Source organism: Bombina bombina, chromosome 12 (assembly GCF_027579735.1).
Source record: "Bombina bombina isolate aBomBom1 chromosome 12, aBomBom1.pri, whole genome shotgun sequence".
NCBI classification, from domain to species: Eukaryota; Metazoa; Chordata; class Amphibia; order Anura; family Bombinatoridae; genus Bombina; species Bombina bombina.
The window spans coordinates 18,825,217-18,845,089 of NC_069510.1; positions in this window are offsets into that span (position 1 = coordinate 18,825,217).

Here is a 19,873-nt window from a genome sequence, read left to right on the forward strand (position 1 = left end):
TTGTTTAATATCACAATCTCAATAGTCTGGGTTGCTTGTTCTAAAATTATTAATTAAGCTCCCTGAATATAACCTTGAGGTTATCTCTACATGATGTATCTTTACATTGAAGAGCTTTTATCGGTCTTAAGTAAAAAAATTGTTTTAAAGTCCTATACTTAACTCTTTAGATGCACATGACGCTGCATTCTCGTCATGCATATCACTACCTGTAGGAGCTTGATGAGGCCTTCAAACACTGTTTTCACCGATTCTCCTCACTACAGGCCGGGGATCGCTTGTAGCCTAGTGGGTGGCACTCCCAGGATTCAATCTCCTCTGTATAATGATTTTGAGGATAGACAGATAGATAGACGGACCTGCACCTTGCATTAATAAAAGGCTCCATTGCATTAGGATTGTACACATTCTGCACAAGCCTATTTATAGACTGGCTGGTATGGGCCCACCAGGAGTTTGGCCCTGGTGCCACTGCACCTGCTGCACCAATGGTAGCTCCGCCCTTGGTCTCAAAACATCTCTGCTCCAACCTGTTGTTTTACACAGCTATCTAGCATAGGACCATGCAGATAAAGAAGTAAAACAAAATATGAGCATATCCACTAAGAATTAATAAATAATGTATCCACTTTAAAACAACAACAAAAACAACACATCAATTACACACAGTAAATATTAGGAAAAGCGCACTTGTATATACAAAGAGTGTGTATTGATGATGTAACTTATGTAAAAAGTTACATTATAACTGTAATATGTCCTGAAATAAACACGTTATAAACAGTTCCCTTTAGGGCAACAGACCACCCCTCACAATCACTTGAAAATCTTGAAATCAGCTGTGGTTGATATACTCAATAAGACAATTAACCTGAGTGCCGTTACTATCTTATGCAAGTGTACACGATGTATTAATCTGTTTGTCCATCTTCATGGAGCACATATTCAGCACAGCATAGTGGCAAATATGTCTCAGAAGGTGACACACCTATGCGGATCACATGGCCCAGCAGGTAGACATCCCGAACCATGAACCAGTGCAAGCTCATGGTATGTGGGCTGTTTAATAAACAATTCCCAACTGTCCCTATTTAAGAGGGACAGTCCCTAATTCTGAGCTCTGTCCCACTATTCCTCTGAGACAGCCTTATGTCCCTATTTACTAAATTTCCCTTAGCCCCACCCATGGACTACCCAGACACCATCTGTTATCCCACCCCCTCTCAACATGGCTCCAGCCACAAAATGACAACACCACTCTTCTCCTTTTGAGTCCCTAATAACCAGCCACAAATGTTGTTAGGTTTGTCAATAGTTATCTTTGTCAAGTAATCTTGCAGCTATAACATAAGCTTGTTACAAAGAAAAAGAAGGCGATTTGAAATTGCACTCTCTGAATCATGAACACTTCACCTACATTTCCTTTTAACATCTAACATAAAAAGTGCATAAAGACTCAAGCAATATTCAGTGCAACCCAATATCCTACACTTCAACCATACACTCACAACATCTATAGATGATGAACAGAATGCTAAATGCCAGTTAGTAATTACAGAGAAGAATTTTTTTAAATGTCAGTATTTCCTTGTAAATTATCTTTTTTTTTATAAATAACTAGTGGTAAAGCCCGTGTACACGGGCCAAAATGTTTAATGAAAGAAACATACCTATCCATCCATATCCCTCAATTCATCTATCCCCCTATTCATCTGTCCCTATCCCCATGTACCCCTATTCCCCTGTCCCTACCCCCTGTCCCTATACCCCTTTCCCCCTTTCCAATAACTAAAATTACAAAAAATAAAAAAAGCTAAGATTACTGACAAAAAAACAAACTTCATTATCCAAAATAAAATATAAATATTCCTAATGTAATAACCCCTTTTAAAAAAAAAAAAAAAAAAGCCACCCCAAAATAAAACCCTAAACTAATCTAAACTACCAATAGCCCTTAAAAGGGCCTTTTGTAGGGCATTACCATAAGTTAAACAGCTCTTTTACCTAAAAAATTACTTATCCCCCCTCTAACATTAAAACCGCCCACCCACCAAACCCCCAAAATAAAAAAAAATAACACTAATAAACCTAATCTACCCATTGCCCCTAAAGGGGCATTTGTATGGGCATTGCACTTAAAAGGGCATTCGGCTCTTTTTCACATTGCCCAAAAAACCCCAATTAAAAAATAATAATAATAAAAAAAAAAAAACCCCACTAAAGCCCCAAATAGGTACTCACGGTTCCTGAAGTCCGGCGGAGGTGTTCTTGGAGGCGGGTCCATCATCTTCATCCACAGCGAAGGCGTAACTGGCGACACTGACGGACACGTTACAAACGCAATTATAGTATAGATAATAAAAAAAAAAATACAGGAACTGCTAAATACAATGTACCTTCTGACTTGCAGGAAAGGAGGATAGGTCTCCTGACAAGCTTTAAACAATATCCTGTATTTATTCTTTTTATTTTTTAGTTCAAATGAAATCATCTTGCTTAAAAAAAAATTCACATAGCTTACTAATGAGGGTGAATCTCACATTATACACTTGCAGAAGTGTGAACAAAACACTTGAACACTGCATTTCACGTCAGAGGCGTTTAACCAGGAGCTGATACGTGTTGGTAAACAGACTGTTTAGAATTCTCTAGTGATTTTTCTGTTGTACATTTCTAGATATGATGGTAAGCCAGTCAAACGCTATTGCGAATATGGTCGTGTTTATCCCAGTGCTGTCGTTTTTGTGCTCGTTTCCTGCAGACTCAGAGCAGTATGAACCTGAGAGAGAAATGTCTATAACAAAATAAAAACACATTCTCTATTTCTGCAATGTTTTATATAATGTGTAAAAAGGAAAAACACAGGGGGTTCACTGTGCCCCGCATTAAAATATACAGTAAATGAGTTATGCTGATGAACAAAATTGAGAATTTACATTATCTGAAAAATTGTAAAGCTCTGTATAATGGTGCACAATTGTGTGTGCGAGTGCCATCTTTTTGTTATCTTTATACAGTGTTTTGCAAATGGGGAATGATAGAGGAGAGAAATGCTTTGCTAAACCATCACACAACCATGCACATAGATAATGTTCATCCTATGAAAGTAGTGCAAGATACCTCCCACAGTTAAAACAGAAATATTAGACAATTTGGGGAACTCAAGGTGGGAGGTAATTATGGTCTGTGAGTAATATACCTGTTCCCAGTCTCCTTTGCTGTGGCCATGTGAGGTCAGATTTTAATGAAAATGTGCTCTAGTCTGATCAATGTGTAGAATTTTGATGGAGGCCTCTCTACGGGCAGTGGAACAAGCAGAATATTCAGATGTAGATTACAACAAAAATAGGGAAAAATAAATATTAAATATATGCTGCAATATTGTTTTATTTTTCTCAATTTAACATGTTTAAGAGAATGAAATTTCCACATAATGGCTTATTAAAGAGATCTGAAAATCAAAATTAAACTTTAATGATTGATAAAGCATGCAATTCTAGTTAGATTTATCCCTGTGAGATATGCACACATACAGTACATACACACGTACAGTCATTACATATATCAGATTCTTAAAGTCATCTCAGTATATACTTCAGAAATGTTACAATAATTAGGTCTATAGTAAACCTATGACAGACAGACAGACATATTACAAACACATTGATTACATATATCAGATTTTTAAACTCATATCAATATATGATGGAGGAATCTTACAATAATTAGGTCTCTAGTAAGAAGCAAACATGTCACCAGATATGGAACAGAATCAACTGGGAGTTGGCAGCTCAGCTGTGGCTGCTCCGGGAGATTCACTTGGAGGTTTATTAAATATTCACCATAATCCGCTGCCAAGATTAAATATGCGCTCTACTTTTTATTGTAATAAATGTCACTAATCGGTCAAGTGTGCAGTTATTTTTTTTCCTGTAAAACCCATTTCCTAAGTGGATAAATAACGATATATTTAAAGATCCCTCAGCAGCACAGTTATATTTTGTCTCTGTCCCTGTTAAACATGTTCGTCAAGACGCTGTTTCGCTGAACAGAAATTTTGCATCTGCAATAAAAACTGACCGTGCTCTTTTATAAGGGCCAGAGCATTTAAAGCTCTCAACTCTGGCGAAATTATGTAGGCCGTCTCATCTGTAATGCAAAGTTCCTCAAACAAATTTAGCTTGAGATCTGTTTGTCTAGCTATGGAGGGTACTGGATGTAAAGCACACATTACATTACAATATAATGCTCAAAAAAGCTCCCAATGAATGCGAGAGATTTCCCTCCATGCTGGTGAGTATTTGATCATTAAGTCTTAAATGTTGTGTTGGTGAAACGTTATGCACAATAACCCTGACGGGGTCATCTGTCTCTGAAGTCATTAGTGACATTGCTACAGGAGGCCTGGTAGGGACTGGGATCCAACTGCATGCCTGGTCCCTCTGTGTCCTTCCTCCTAAAAAGGCCTCACAGTTTAAGGAATGTGTAAGGATTTGCCTTTACAATATGGAGGCAGGGTTACCAAGATGGCCGTCACAGTGTTGCTATACAGAAGAATCTGCAGGAAGGCTGTGCAAGTGCATGTTCTCTGGCACAGTGTAACCAGTGATTTCTTATTGCCACTCTCTTACACCAAAGAGAGTGTAAGAAGCAGCAGTCCAATGACCGCTTCTTCTTATATTGCGGGAAGCAGGCTCCCATGTGCAAACCTGTCTGCCAGGGCTCTGGAGTAGCTTACGCCGCTTCGTACATGGAGCCCTTAGAGTTTACCCTTCCTTTTAAAGCCAAGAACCTCACTAAATTGGCTGGACATTATCAGGTAAGCTTATCAAACAGAGAATGACTCTTTTTGGTAGAGGGAGTTGTTATTTGGGATACAGATATGATCCATTCAGTCAGACGCATATTTTGAACTCACTGGGCCCCAAGGCAAACTTTGTGGCAGGGCCCTCCTCATTTGAACAGCAACAGTTTCACAGCATAGCTAATGCTATATCTATATCTATATATATATATATATATATATATATATATATGTGTGTGTGTGTGTTTGACTGACCACACAAACACATATATATACACACAAACACATATATACTCACACAAACATATATACATACACAAATATACACATACACAAATATAATGCACATATATAAACACATACACAGATGCACACACAAACACATACATATACACACATACATAAACACACACAGACACATATTCATAGTATATTAGCTGCTTAAGAATATCTCATTAAAAGTGTGATCATTTAGTAAGCAATATCTACTATTACAAATCATTTGAGGCATCTCCATGGATTACAAATTACAAAACAGCAGCTATAGATGCTCAATGATATAGAGCAACTTAAAAAGAGATAAAAGTGAGGGTTACATTTATTTTTGCATGCAATGCCTGTCTGACCTCACTCATCTCCATTTGCAGAGATAAAAGCACACATGAAAGCTGAAATAGTTGGAATACGATCTGAACCTTGACCTGTACAAGCTGCAAAGCATAGAGGAAGCAGTGGATGTGGGCCCCTTAAAATGATGGGCCCAGTAGCTGGGACCTCTGTAGTTTCGCCTCTGCATTCAGTCATTTTTTTATTGATTTGAAAATGAATTATTTTTATTATCTGCACTTCTGCGAGCTTCACACACCAATTTCAACAACCCATGCATGATCATTCTTATACCAACAATGAAACCAAGTTTATATGTGTATTTGTGTCCAAGAGATTGTGTTTATCTACCTATCTAACAAATTTGGGGTGATTTATGTTATGACCGCTGTATCCTAAGTAAGCAGCCTCACATGAATGAGACAGCACGTTGAGGGCCCATAAGCAGCCTCCTTTGCTTAATGAATGGAGTCCGAGATAAAAAGTAAAAATATTTAGATCTCTGTAATGAGAAATAATGCCAATGTTCCTGGTCATGAATATAGCAAATAGAATCCATCCTCTTTATACATCTATGCCCTATTCTGTTATTTTAACCTTATGATTTGTAAATGATGTATCTTAGCAATATAAAAGCTGCTAAATTAGACAAACAAGATTCACAACTCACTGCCAAGCAGGGCTTACATTCCAGGCAACAATTAGTATCATTAATAAACTAAGAACATACGCGGTTGTGGATTTCATATTCAAAAGTGCCGTCTCCTGCTGACTTTTCATGAGTAATACACCATTTCAGTCATTCTATATCCTCATTAATCTTGCAGTGACATTTCCCTTTACACAAATATATACTGCACAACAAAAACACACTTTTTTTAAAATCCACTACAGAATTGGAAACGTAATGGTTATTGTCTAAAACACTATTATTATTTTTATTCTTAATAACAACAACAACAACAAAGGAATGAGACCTACCAGTCCCAACAATGCCCCCACTGCAATATAAATGTGCAGCTAGTGTGATGCATTCAGTGCAAGAAAAAAACAACTGATTTTACACACAAAGGGTTAAATTAAAACTCCCCTCCCATAAAGGCAGGAAACCTACTAGTTCCAGCAATGCCCCTACTGCAATATAAATGTGCAGCCATTGTGATGCACTCACTGCAAGAAAAAAACAACAACTGATTTTACACACAAAGGGTTAAATTAACCCCCCTCCCATTATATTTTTAATTTTTCTAAGAGACAGTACCAAACTCCACCCCCAGAAAGGTAGGAAAGCTACCAATTCTAGCAATGACCAGACTGCAAAATAAATGTGCTGCCAATGTGATGCACTCACTGTAAAAACAAACTGATTCTGCACACAGAGAGAGCCCTTAAACAAGATTGCACCTTCATGACTGAGAGTTTAGAGGACGCACCTCAATGCATTATAAATCCAGACTTGTAGTGCCTTTATAAGTGCTTGGGCCTACATTATAGAACTCATGATCAGACATTCTCATTCCAGTTTACCAAACCAGTAATGCAGCCGCAGTTAATGTCTCGCAAAGGAGATGCTGTTGAGTCTGTCCTGAGTAGGATACAGTTAATGATTAGTGGCTTCATATGTCACACCTGATTGGCTCACCAATCAAGTCCTGCTAAGGAGCTGCAATGCATTGTGGTTCCTGTTTGGATTTTAACTACGCATTTAAACCCATTGCAAGGGCTAATTAAACATGTTGTTAAAGACAAGCACTTGCTCTGGGTACTTAACTGGGAGATATAGAAACAATAAAATGGAGTTTGGTACTAAAAATATGGGCCTCCATTACATATGCAGCGTCGCCCGCAAAAGCCTGCGATGCCAGTTTTTGCACGGTTTTGGTATCCTATATACAGCCTAAACCGCCATAGCCCACATAGCCTATTAAATGTATTAACCCCTAATCTGCCGTCGCCAACGTCGCCGCCACTATAATAAAGTTATTAAAGGGACAGTTCACCCAAAAATGTTCTCCCCTTTAAATTGTTCCCAAAGATTCATTTTACCTGCTACCTGGTGTTTTAAATTGTTTACAAGTAGCTCCTTTACCCCCTATTTTGGCATTTGAAATAGCTGATTTAGCCTGTGGTATCCTTGCCTATACTGAAAGTTTCTATACTGGAGTATATTCTATTGAATAGCCTAAGTAAACACAGCCAGCAGAAGAGATTACACTCTCAGTGGGGGGCATGGTAGTTAAGTAATAAAATGATAATTTTCCATTGTTCTCTCTAAGTATTGAGCTTTGGTGTTCCAGACAAATATAAGATAAGGAAGCAAGTGTGTGTACACAAAGTGATAACATAATGAGATCTGATATTACCTGAAGCTCAACCCATTGTAATAGGCTGTGGTTTAAAAGCACAAACCAGCTACTTCATATACACAAATAAACCCGAAAATGCAATTGCTCATAAATGTTATACTCTGCAGCTGGTTTAACAAGTCATTGAAAATACATTCATATAAAAACAATTTTACAGTGTACTGTCCCTTTAACCCGTAAACCTAAGTCTAACCCTAAAAACCCCCTAACTTAAATATTATTTAAATAAATCGAAATTTGTCTACTATTATTAACTCAATTATTCCTATTTAAAACTAAATACCTATAAAATAAACCCTAAGATAGCTACAATATAATTAATAATTACATTGTAGCTATTTTATGATTTTTTTTTTATAGGCAACTTAGTATTTATTTTAACTAGGTAGAATAGTTATTAAATTGTTATTAACTATTTAATAGCTACCTAGTTAAAATAAAGACAAATTTACCTGTAAAATAAATCCTAACCTAAGTTACAATTACACCTAACACTACACTATCATTAAATAAATTAAATTAATTAACTACAATTACCTAAAATTAAATACAATTAAATAAAATAAAGTACAAAAAACAAAACACTAAATTACAGAAAATAAAAAAAATATTACAAGAAGTTTAAACTAATTACACCTAATCTAAGCCCCCTAATAAAATAAAAAAGCCCCCCAAAATAATAAAATTCCCTACCCTATACTAAATTACAAATAGCCCTTAAAAGGGCTTTTTGCGGGGCATTGCCCCAAAGTGACACACCCTGCTAGCAGCTGATTGGGGGCGGCATTGCACAAGCAGTTAACCAGAACTGCTTGTGCAATGTTAAATGCCAACAGCGTATGCTGTCGGCATTCAGCGATGTCTGTTGGACATGATCCACTGAGCGGATCATGTTGGACAGACATTTGATAAATCGGCCCCTAAGTGCTGTTGCATTGTCTTGTTATTATGCATTTGTTGATTATGCAAATCTACTGTATTTACTGGTCCCTTAAGTGTTGAAAATGATGACAGTCTGGAAAAGGTGGAATAGGGACACATTGGGCAATTTATTGGGTGTCTGTAATCATAAGGATAAAAGGGACATGAAACCCAAAATGTTTATTTCATGATTTAGATAGAGCATTACATTTTAAGTAACTATCCTGTTTACTTCTATTATCAAATTTGCTTCATTCTTTTGGTATCATTTGTTGAAGGAGCTGCAATGCACTACTGGTTTCTAACTGAACACATGAGTGAGCCAATGACAATCAGTATATATATATGCAGCCACCAATCAGCAGCTAGAACCTAAGTTCTTTGCTGCTCCTGAGCTTACCTAGATAAACCTTTCAGCAAAGGATAACAAGAGAAGGAAGCAAATTAAATAATAAAATTAAATTGGAAAGTTGTTTAAAATGATATGCTCTGTACTGAGTTGGAGGGGCAGAGGAGAGAGGGGGACTCCCCAGATCTAGCAATTGTTTCAATTGATGCAGAAAAAGCATTTGATTCAATCCATCAGGATCACCTGCTCTCGTCTCTCCACAAGTTTGGCTTCAGTGGGCACTTCCCTAAATTTGTGGAGAACCTATATAAAAATTCATTCACCAGGTTAATTGTCAATAATACATTATCTTCTGAAATACTACTGGAAAGGGGAACGCACCAGGGATGCCCCCTCTCTCCTCTCCTCTTCAATATTTCAATTGAACCGCTGGCAATAGCGATAAGAACACAAATAGAAGGAATCAGAATAGGTAGAGAAGAGCTTAAAATTGCGTTATACGCAGATGACATCCTGCTTTATATTTCTAATACGGAAAATAATATACCTATACTTGTTTCAATTATAGAACAATTCGGATCCTTCTCGGGTTATAGGATCAATGCGCTAAAATCTGAATTATTATGGATTAGAAAAACCCAGACTCCTCGATAAAAATTCCTTTTAGAGTCTCAGAATCATTTAGATATTTGGGGATAATGATCACTTCCGACCTAGATAAATGCTATGATCTTAATGTAAAACCAGTTCTGAGAGAGATTGAGGCGAGTTTAAAATTATGGCAAAATTTCCCTCTCTCGATCTCAGGTCGTATTGCCGCATTTAAAATCATCTTGCTTCCAAAGTTATTATTCATTTTACAGAACACTCCAATAATTCTTAAAAGGAAGGATATCGAAAAAATTAATAGTATGATGAGAATTTTTATATGGCAGAATAAAAAAACAAGAATTTCGTTAATGAAACTCTCACTTCCCAGGAAGTATGGTGGACTTGCATTGCCGGATATACAATTCTACAACCTGGCCTCACTGGCCCGAATAGTTGTAGATTGGATTCTAAATAAAGATTATGTAACAAACAATGAACTTGAAAAAAATGTAAGTCTACCATACCTTCCCACAGCTTTAATACACTGCAATCCTAAGACAGTCCCCCAGGAAATTAAAATATTCAAAACATTAATCTATCCACTACAGGCATGGAGGAAGATATGTAGGTTACTATCCATCAAAGGAAATGTCTCCAATTATATGCCAATTAAAGGGAACCCTAAATTCCAAGCGGGACTACAATCGGCACCTTTCCAAAAATGGCATTACATTAGGTTTGAATAATGTCTCTCAGATGATAGACTGGAATGGCCACTGGATTAAAACATTTGAGAGTTTAAAAAGAGAATTCAGTCTTAGTAATAAAGAATTTTTTGCATACTTACAAATTAGACATTTCATAACTAAGATGATAAATTAATCTGGTTGGAACTGGTCCTGGGGGAAGTTGGAGAATTGGCTGATGTTAGCTAAAAATGGGTTTATGTCAATCTCACCATGCTATCAACTATTAATATCTAACAAAGGGGAGATGAATTTAGGAAACTTAACAGTTGTATGGGATTCTATGATAACCCAACATCCCATAAATCTAAATAAAATCCAGGCTTCTATTTCAAAAGTATCACAAATTACTCTATCGGCCACATGGAGAGAATCCCATATTAGGTTACTGTATAGGACCTACTATACCCCGAAAAAAGGGACAAGATGTGGGAATATTAATTTTTGTATATGCCCAAAATGTTCATTACCATCGGCAGACCTTATCCATATGATCTGGGAATGCCCTAAGATTAAAAAATTTGGGGCTAAAATAGAATACTGGATTAATCAAGTTTTAAAAATCTCTCCTCTGAGGTTGGACATAGTTTCTGTAATCCTTCTATGGGAAGCAACGAAAGACCTCCGGAAGCATAATAAAATAGTTAATATGATTATTATGTCGGCAAGATATTTAATTTTCAAAAAATGGAAAGGAAGGGCAAGCCCCAGTATAAATGAGCTTAAAAATTGCCTAAAAAAACAATATATGATAGAGCAAAGAGACACCAACATAGAAGAAGAGAATGACATTGAAGGTTTCTTTAAAAAATGGACAACTTTCATTAAAATATTTCCATTGAATTAAAGAGAACATTTGATATACCCATTTAGGAACTCAGAACTGGTACTCCTGGGACTATGGTAGTCTCCCTTGCTCATCTCTCGGCCCCCTCCCCTCCCACTCTCTCTTGTGGGTTTTTTTTTTCCTCCTCTGTTGATGGTTATATGTTGTGTTTGATGTTATTACGCCTAGTACTGTTGGGTTGGGTAGACCCTCCCTCCCTTAGTGGATTAGGTATGGTAGGCTGGCTGATTTTCATATGAATAATTGATTTAAGACGGAAAGGGAAGTAAAGGGTAAAATGTAACTATTATTTCGGCTGTTAATTTATAGTATGACAAAAGGATGTAAACCATGGTATATGTTGCATTTGAAAGTTTAATTTACATTAGTATCCTGTGAAAAAGAATAAGCACTATATCATTATGCTTTACTTGCTTGATATGAATATCCTGAAGCTAGGGAAAAAATAGAAAAAATGAGGTTGAGATTATTTCTTTTTCTTTCTACTTTGTTTCTGTGATGCAACAACATGTTTTGTTATGAGGTGTATACTGTTAATATTTTTCTCTGGTATTTATGCATTTTTGCTGATATATCACATCTATGTTGCATTGTGATCTTAACCTCAATAAAAAAAAAAAAAAAAAATGATATGCTCTGTCTAAATCATGTCTAATTATGACTTTACTGTCCCTTTAAAATCCCTTGCTCTAACATACATTATAATTGTATTATCGGGTACTTTACAGTTGCATATATTTGGTGGGGGCTGCTACTTTAAATAAACATACGATAAGGCAGCTAATGAGTATTTACGATTCTGCTCTCTCCATTATCCAAATGCTGAAAACAAGAAACTTAATGGAGAACCGTAATAGGAATCCAGAGAGATTTACATATAAAATATTGAAGTCAAGAACATTACCAAGAAAGGCAGAACTCGGATGCCTTATGAATAACTAATGCAGGCTAACCTAAGTGTTTGCAGCTGCTCAGAGAAAGCGTTTGGTTCTTTGCAAACAGAATAAGACTGGATCACAAAAATATAACCGGGACTCAGCTCTCTTTTAGGTGCTTGAACGCTATAATTAGCTTCTCCCAGCTCATCGGCTGTCACACTACATCTTTCACATCGTTTGTTTCAACGCTTCGGCATCTATTTTACACTTCATGTGCTCAGAGTAAAGAGCAATACTTGGCATACAGCGAAGCTTCTTTAAAATTTCATGGAACTCTCTTAACGAAGGCTTCTTAATAAAAGATGTCAGCTTTTGTCTTACTTTTAACTCATGTAGCTACTGGTGAGTTGGTTCACAGTGATTGTGTTCTTAAAGAATAAACTCATAATAAACACTGCTAAAAGACCCTTTTGTTAATGGTTCATTCATCTTTTTCCTGATTTAAATAACTTAAAGGGACATTAAACACTAAATACAGGCTAGATAGAATGATGCATTCAAAGAAAAGATTAGTCCATGACTAACATGTAGATGTATTTTTTAAAGTTTCATTAGTTGTTTAAAAAGTGACAAAATAAGTGTAAAGTTTTAGTGTCTATAAAACACTGGGAGCTGCCATGTTGTAACTTGTGTTACCTTCTCTGCTGTGGCCAATTAGGGACAGTTATAAATAGGTCACTAGAGTGTGCAGCCAATGGTTGTGCTGGATTTAACAGTGTTCTGCACTTCCATTTCTAACAGGAACTGAAAAGCTCACAATTTCAGAATGGTATTACAGGCAAAGAGGACAAAATAAATAATGAAAGTATATTGCAAAGCTGTTTTATATATACAATTTATCATTTTATATTACCATCTCGAAGTATTTAATGTCCCTTTAAAGATAGACAGCAATTTTAGACTTCACATACATTCACTTCCCATTTTAAGAGGTTTAATAAATTAAACTATATAATTGTTCATGGCACATTTAAAATCTAAACAAATTGAGAATATTATATAGTAGAAAGTTTTGCCTTCTATCCTAAACAGTCATTACCTATAATATTGAATCAACTCAAAAATATACACAAAAAAATATTTAATTTTATCTCTGTGTCATATTTAAAGGGATATAAAAAATATAAAAAAAAAAATCATTATTTAGAAAGAGCATGCAATTTTAAACAACTTTCCAATTTTCTACATTTTCTTGGTATCCTTTGTTGAAAAGCAGGAAGGTAAGTTTATCTATGTTTCTAGATATATCTTTAACAAAGAATAACATGAGAACAAAGCAAATTTGATCATAGATGCAAATTCAAAATCTTTTTTAAACTGAATCATACATGAAAAATGTTGGGTTTCATATCCCTTTCAGTCATAGCTATTGGCCATTGTTTGAAGGTTAAAGAATTATATTGATTGAATTTCTCTCTTTTTTTTCTATCAGTTTATACGCTAGCAAGATCTGAAGTGTTTGTCTTTTATTCTTATAGCAGTTTTTTTATTATTCATCAACCCTTTTTAAATTCAATGCTAAATAACATGGCTTGCAAAATGTTTGGTTTACTCTTTACAAAAAAAAAAAAACAACAAGACAAAAAGAAAGAAAAAAAAAACCCTTGAGTTTCTTTGTGATTTAGAAATTTTTAATGTTTCATGTCCCTTTCATTCCACAAGAGTCCCATCAATAAGAAGATAGGTTGTGCCACAACAGGAATTTGCATTCCCAAGTGTGCCCCTGTTTGAAAATGTTTAAGAACCACTGTTTTAGGCTACAGTTAAAGGGACAGTCTAGTCCAAAAAAACCTTTCATAATTCAGATAGGGCATGTAATTTTAAACAATTTTCCAATTTACTTTTATCACCAATTTTTCTTTATTCTCTTGGTATTCTTAGTTGAAAGCTAAACCTAGGAGGTTCATATGCTAATTTCTTAGACCTTGAAGGCCGCCTCTTAAGAATGCATTTTAACAGGTTTTTCACCACTAGAGGGTGTTAGTTCACGTTTTTCATGTAGATAACACTGTGCTCATGCACATGAAGTTACCTGGGAGCCATCACTGATTGGCTAAACTGCAAGTCTGTCAAAAGAACTGAAATAAAGGGGCAGTTTGCAGAGGCTTATATACAAGATAATCACAGAGGTAAAAAATATATAAATATAACTGTGTTGATTATGCAAAACTGGGGAATGGGTAAAAAAGGGATTATCTATCTTTTAAAACAATAACAATTCTGGTGTAGACTGTCCCTTTAAGGAAGTCAAAAACAATTAAAAAATAGGTCAGGTTGCTTAAACCCTAAAACCATAGAGTTTTGTAAAATATATGAATAAAAACACAGAACTTATTTTAAGAAAGCAAAATAGGGCGTTCTGTGCTAGACCTTCTTTTTAGGCAGACACATTTACCACATCGGCTTTAAAATGCTTTATTTGTATTTCTATTTGCAATTTAAATGCACACACATCTACCTCATTTGAAAGTCACCGCATGAATTCAGCGAAGAGTTAACCTAGAGCATTTTCTCATTTTTACAACTTTGATATTCAGCAATCCGTAGGAGTAATACTGTTTGCCCTAATGTTTTATGCCACTTATTTGCATGCAATTATCTTATATCACAATATGTACTATTCAGCACAACCTTAATTATAGTAATCAGATATAATTGTGTAGTCGCTTTCAGTGCAGGCAGCGCTTCATTTCAGCTAATTGAACCTACAATAAAAACCACTTCTTAAAACTCAGAACATAGACCTGTTTGATTATTGCAAGGTGCATGTAATTACTGTGCTTACACTGAGAATTTATTGTGTTGTATTAAGTTAAGAACATTGATCTTGTTACTAATTCTCCTATAGCTCTACACTTTCAGCTTAATTTATTAAACCCTTCTCTCCCCTTCGACTGCAGGTTCGCACGAGCGAACTTGCAGTCAGGATTTATCAAGCAGCGGTCATCAGACTGCTGATTCCCTGCCCTGTTCTTCACCTCTTAAGTCGAGAACTTCAATCTTCCCGGTCTCTTCCATCTGGGGAGATTGTCAGCTCCTGCCCGGGCGTGATAGGCTGTGTGCGGGCAGGGGACGGGGTTACACACTAGCGCACAGAAGTGCTTTTGTGCAATGGTAAAGGTCGGTAGAGGATTGCTGCCCACCAGAGGAGAGACCGGTCGGACAGGGGTGAATAGGTAAGCCCCTGTCTGCCAGTGAATTATATATGAGCTCTTTATGTTACAATCCATTGATTCCTGTGTTTTCCAACAATTATTTTGTTCAACAGAAAAGTGTATTTATGATAACTTATTTATAACTTATTTGTAACAACCAGCTGTTCACAATAACTAACTTCCATTGTGAAATGCTGATTTAAGCTATTTCTATTGTAAGGGGAGTTTAAGATTGTGAATGTAAATATGCATGTAATTGTATATTAGTTATGCCTCATTTAATTAGGTTCAGTAAGAGACTTTAGAAAGCAGGCATGTGCATTTGCTTTGTTACAAACAAAATATCATTAATGAAACATGGATATTCGTTTCAATTTCACAAAAGAAATATTCAAACAAATGCACCACGAAAATGTAAAGAAAACGAATAAAATAGTGACACAATTCTTCACTATTCTTTTCTTATCTTTAAAATACCTTAGAGGTTAAAATACTTACCTATAGCACGCTGGAGAGCCGCGCTAATCCGGTGTTCTGGTAAGAGGCCAAACTTTTGAAAAGAGCGAACTATGTCACTTCTCGGGACGTTACATCAGCTGTTGTACACATTTTGACCCTAATGCGCATGCGTGCCAGCGTCATCACATACCTGGCCGCATACGTCACTGGTAAACTATTTAGACTTGTTAAATTCAGAAACCTTTCTATAGCGCATGCGTGGGATTTTCTATCACAAATGGGGGGGTTTATGGAAAGCTGTTTATTCATCTCCTCGCCAATATTCGGAAGTCCGCCCCCCACTGCAAGCAGAAGAAGCAGTGGCGATAGCCGAGTGGCTGTTTGCCATACACGCACGGAGACTCAGCTTAATGGGAGTAGTTGCAGTGGACTTCTGAATATTGCCGAGGAGACGAATAAACAGCTTTCCATAAACCCCCCCATTTGAGATAGAAAATCCCACGCATGCGCTATAGAAAGGCTTCTGAATTTCACAGGTGTAAATAGTTTACCGGTGACGTATGCGGCCAGGTATGTGATTACACTGGCACGCATGCGCATTAGGGTCAAAATGTGTACAACAGCTAATGTAATGTCAGAGGAAGTGACATGGTTTGCTCTTTTCAAAAGTTTGGTCTCTTAACAGAACACCGGCACTTGTTCACAGAGCCCGGGCCCCACTTATAAGAGGCTTAGAGATCTCCAGCGCGCTAAAGGTTAGTATTTAATGCTACAGGTGAACTTCTTTACCTGTAGCAAAGGAGTGTTTACAGTCATTTAATGAAAAAGAATGTAAATGCTCCCCGAATATTTAGTATTTGTTTAATTTAAAACAAAATAAATACCAAATATCATGGGAAAAGAATATTTGAAAAACAGAATTTATGCTTACCTGATAAATTACTTTCTCCAACGGTGTGTCCGGTCCACGGCGTCATCCTTACTTGTGGGATATTCTCTTCCCCAACAGGAAATGGCAAAGAGTCCCAGCAAAGCTGGCCATATAGTCCCTCCTAGGCTCCGCCCACCCCAGTCATTCGACCGACGGACAGGAGGAAATATATATAGGAGAAACCATATGGTACCGTGGTGACTGTAGTTAGAGAAAATAATTCATCAGACCTGATTAAAAAACCAGGGCGGGCCGTGGACCGGACACACCGTTGGAGAAAGTAATTTATCAGGTAAGCATAAATTCTGTTTTCTCCAACATTGGTGTGTCCGGTCCACGGCGTCATCCTTACTTGTGGGAACCAATACCAAAGCTTTAGGACACGGATGAAGGGAGGGAGCAAATCAGGTTACCTAAACGGAAGGCACCACAGCTTGCAAAACCTTTCTCCCAAAAATAGCCTCCGAAGAAGCAAAAGTATCAAATTTGTAAAATTTGGCAAAAGTGTGCAGTGAAGACCAAGTCGCTGCCTTGCATATCTGGTCAACAGAAGCCTCGTTCTTGAAGGCCCATGTGGAAGCCACAGCCCTAGTGGAGTGAGCTGTGATTCTTTCAGGAGGCTGCCGTCCGGCAGTCTCATAAGCCAATCGGATAATGCTTTTAAGCCAAAAGGAAAGAGAGGTAGAAGTCGCTTTTTGACCTCTCCTTTTACCAGAATAAACAACAAACAAGGAAGGTTTGTCTGAAATCTTTAGTAGCCTCTAAATAGAACTTTAGAGCACGGACAACGTCCAAATTGTGTAACAAACGTTCCTTCTTTGAAACTGGATTCGGACACAAAGAAGGTACTACTATCTCCTGGTTAATATTTTTGTTAAAACAACTTTAGGAAGAAAACCAGGCTTAGTACACAAAACCACCTTATCTGCATGGAACACCAGATAGGGCGGAGAACACTGCAGAGCAGATAACTCTGAAACTCTTCTAGCAGAAGAAATTGCAACTAAAAACAAAACTTTCCAAGATAGTAACTTAATATCTATGGAATGTAAAGGTTCAAACGGAACCCCTTGAAGAACTGAAAGAACTAGATTTAGACTCCAGGGAGGAGTCAAAGGTCTGTAAACAGGCTTGATCCTAACCAGAGCCTGAACAAATGCTTGAACATCTGGCACAGCTGCCAGTCTTTTGTGTAGTAAGACAGATAAAGCAGAGATCTGTCCCTTTAGAGAACTTGCAGATAATCCTTTCTCCAAACCTTCTTGTAGAAAGGAGAGAATCTTAGGAATTTTTATCTTATTCCATGGGAATCCTTTGGATTCACACCAACAGATATATTTTTTCCATATTTTATGGTAAATTTTTCTAGGTACAGGTTTTCTGGCCTGAACCAGAGTATCTATAACAGAATCTGAAAACCCACGCTTTGATAGAATCAAGCGTTCAATCTCCAAGCCGTCAGTTGGAGGGAGACCAGATTTGGATGTTCGAATGGACCCTGAACAAGAAGGTCCTGTCTCAAAGGTAGCTTCCATGGTGGAGCCGATGACATATTCACCAGGTCTGCATACCAAGTCCTGCGTGGCCATGCAGGAGCTATCAAGATCACAGAGGCCCTCTCCTGATTGATCCTGGCTACCAGCCTGGGAATGAGAGGAAACGGTGGGAATACATAAGCTAGGTTGAAGGTCCAAGGTTCTACTAGTGCATCTACTAGAGTCGCCTTGGGATCCCTGGATCTGGACCCGTAGCAAGGAACCTTGAAGTTCTGACGAGACGCCATCAGATCCATGTCTGGAATGCCCCATAATTGAGTTATTTGGGCAAAGATTTCCGGATGGAGTTCCCACTCCCCCGGATGGAATGTCTGACGACTCAGAAAATCCGCTTCCCAATTTTCCACTCCTGGGATGTGGATCGCAGACAAGTGGCAGGAGTGATCCTCCGCCCATTGAATTATTTTGGTCACTTCTTTCATCGCCAGGGAACTCCTTGTTCCCCCCTGATGATTGATATATGCAATGGTCGTCATGTTGTCTGATTGGAACCTTATGAATTTGGCCTTTGCTAGTTGAGGCCAAGCTCTGAGAGCATTGAATATCGCTCTCAGTTCCAGAATGTTTATCGGGAGAAGAGACTCTTCCCGAGACCATAGACCGTGAGCTTTCAGGGATTCCCAGACCGCGCCCCAGCCCACTAGACTGGCGTCGGTCGTGACAATGACCCACTCTGGTCTGCGGAAGCTCATTCCCTGGGACAGATGGTCCAGGGTCAGCCACCAACAGAGTGAATCTCTGGTCTTTTGATCTACTTGAATCATTGGAGACAAGTCTGTATAATCCCCATTCCACTGTTTGAGCATGCACAGTTGTAATGGTCTTAGATGAATTCGTGCAAAAGGAACTATGTCCATTGTTGCAACCATCAATCCTACTACTTCCATGCACTGCGCTATGGAAGGACGAGGAACAGAATGAAGCACTTGACAAGAGCTTAGAAGTTTTGATTTTCTGACCTCTGTCAGAAAAATCCTCATTTCTAAGGAATCTATTATTGTTCCCAAGAAGGGAACTCTTGTCGACGGGGACAGAGAACTTTTTTCTTTGTTCACCTTCCATCCGTGAGATCTGAGAAAGGCTAGAATGATGTCCGTATGAGCCTTTGCTTTTGACAGGGACGACGCTTGAATTAGAATGTCGTCCAAGTAAGGTACTACTGCAATGCCCCTTGGTCTTAGAACCGCTAGAAGGGACCCTAGCACCTTTGTGAAAATCCTTGGAGCAGTGGCTAATCCGAATGGGAGGGCCACAAACTGGTAATGCTTGTCCAGAAAAGCGAACCTTAGGAACTGATGCTGTTCTTTGTGGATAGGAATATGTAGGTACGCATCCTTTAGATCCACGGTAGTCATAAATTGACTTTCCTGGATGGTGGGTAGAATCGTTCGAATAGTTTCCATTTTGAACTATGGTACCCTGAGAAAATTTGTTTAGGATCTTCAAATCCAAAATTGGTCTGAACGTTCCCTCTTTTTTGGGAACTACGAACAGATTGGAATAAAATCCCATTCCTTGTTCCTTTATTGGAACTGGGTGTATCACTCCCATCTTTAACAGGTCTTCTACACAATGTAAGAATGCCTGTCTCTTTATTTGGTTTG